This window comes from Elgaria multicarinata, chromosome 7, assembly GCF_023053635.1.
Source record: "Elgaria multicarinata webbii isolate HBS135686 ecotype San Diego chromosome 7, rElgMul1.1.pri, whole genome shotgun sequence".
NCBI classification, from domain to species: Eukaryota; Metazoa; Chordata; class Lepidosauria; order Squamata; family Anguidae; genus Elgaria; species Elgaria multicarinata.
The window spans coordinates 77,480,001-77,482,325 of NC_086177.1; positions in this window are offsets into that span (position 1 = coordinate 77,480,001).

The following is a 2,325-nucleotide window of genomic DNA, read 5'->3' on the forward strand; positions in this document are numbered from 1 at the left end:
TTATCTCATCTTGCTCACCCATACATATTTTAAAAAGTAAGCACTTTTTTAAGAATAGGTTGATTGGTTCAAACTGGCTGCATCTTTTGAGGTGCAAGTTTAGAACCATTAGGAATAGGGAGGCAGTGACTAAGCAATTTAGCTAGAGCACTGGTATAAAAAATGGAGGCTATTGCATGATTGGACAGAACTATAGTTGGTCTCCGCTAAGGGGACACTTTTTGATGAACTCAAATTCCCATAAAAATAAGAGCTTGCTCACTCCTGGACAGCTTTTCATATACCATCTAGCTGGAGGCCAGGATACTCTCCTTCTCTCAGACCATCTTCTCTGCAATGAACTATGCATATGTGCTCTTGGAACCCAAGACTTTACGCAAGTAGGTAACATATAACTAGCTAAGTTAGATTGACTTCATTGATTTTATTTAGAATTCTATGTGTGTGATACTTGTCTTCCTTTTTTTTCCCCTTTCCCTGTAAATAAACTTCTTAATATTTGGACATTTGGCTGTGTTATTTTAAAAAAGAATTGTCACTAAACTCTTCCCGTGCAAAGGACCACATGATTACAAACTAACTCTTGTGTAGCTTTTGTGACTACATTCTGTGTCTCCGGGCTTTGGGCAAGGAAATCCAAAGTGCCTTGTTTTTATTTTATTTCCCCCTCCCCCAAAGGGCTCGGATGAAGGCAATGGGACTCAGAAACTTTCCAAACAGCTGAACAGATTAGGGTGTGTTAAGAGGTTCATCTTGACTGGTGGCAGCTTATCAGGAATTCTTTGGTTTTGAGAGGAGGGGAAGTCTCTTGTAAAAAAGGAGGGTCCATTAGGCAGGGCCGGGTGAAGACATTTTGCTGCCTGAGACAATAGACAAGATGTCCCCCTCCCCATTCCATGCACAGAAGCTGACCACTGGATCTTATTTTGACACTAGTAATGGCACATCCTCCTCCTGAGGGCAGCAGGCTAGCTTAGGGGGCGCAGGCCCCAGGCCCTGTAAAGATCTGTTCTCCAGTACGTTGCTACCACTCCCAGCACTTGCTGCCTGAGGCAGCTGCCTCACTGTCTAATAGTAGGGCCAAAGGAAAAGTCATCCTGTGTCCCAGTCCATTACACGCCTATTGTGGCAGTCTGAAAATATTTCTTATGACGGGTGAGATCTGCCCTGTTCAACTACTCCACTCTAAAAATATGTATGGTATGATGTGATGTGCCTTTAGATGCCACATTGGATGGATTCAGGTGAAAAAATTGTAAAATATAATGCAATCGTGTCGTTACTCAATACATTCATTAGTCCACTTTCTTCGACCTGATACCCTCCAGATATATTGTACTACAACTCCCATAATCTGGCTGTGGGATTATGAGCATTGTAACCCAAGACATCTTGAAGACACCGGGTTAGGGACGGTTGCATTAGGGGGTAACCCTTTTCCTGAGATCCTCCCTTCTCCAAAGAGCAGAAGCACAGTACTGGGTTGAGACAACACAACACAACCCATGAAGAAAACCCATGTTCGTTGCATTGTGAACTATGGCCTGTTAATGCAGCTGGGTTCACACAATATAACAACCCATGCTTCAACAACAACCCACATGCAATCCAGACTCAGCCTTGACTGTGGATTGTCATGTTATGTGGATGCAGCTATTCTCAGTGAGGCTTTCCAAGGCACGACAACTCAGGTGCCATTTAGGAAAGTCAGAAAGGCAGTTACCCATTCAACCATCCCAATCCCTGAGTCTTGGACCACATAATTTATTCCTCATAGAACAACCTATATCCCTTGCTTTTATGAGATGGAAACAATAGCAACAAATGTTCATAAAAACATTGGGTTGTATCCAGAATCTGGCTTTCTTGACAGGAAGGGCTGTTTATGTAAGGTTCCTCCATGTTTTGGGGATCCTATCTCCCACACACACACACACACACACACACATCAGAGCTCCCCAATCCAGCATGGTGTCCCAACTGTAATGTTTTCAGAGGATGGGGTGTCATGGAAAGAGGGGTCAGAGAAGTCTACTTCTGCCAGTGCAGTTGATCCAGCATAAATATGGATCAAACTCATGCTGATTTTTTTAAATTTTATTTTAAGCATTTTTACCTTGCTCATTGGCCCAAAAGACTCCCAGAGTGGCCTACATATGATCAATAACAAATGTGACACTGCTTTTCTTTTGCAATTTAATTCTGAATATATCCCTGAACTTCGATGTGAATCTTGCCCCTCTTGGAACCTGAAGCAGCACCCTAAATGAGCTTTGAAATCTCCCAAGTGTAACTGAGATAAACCCTAAGGTAATATGCTTGCCT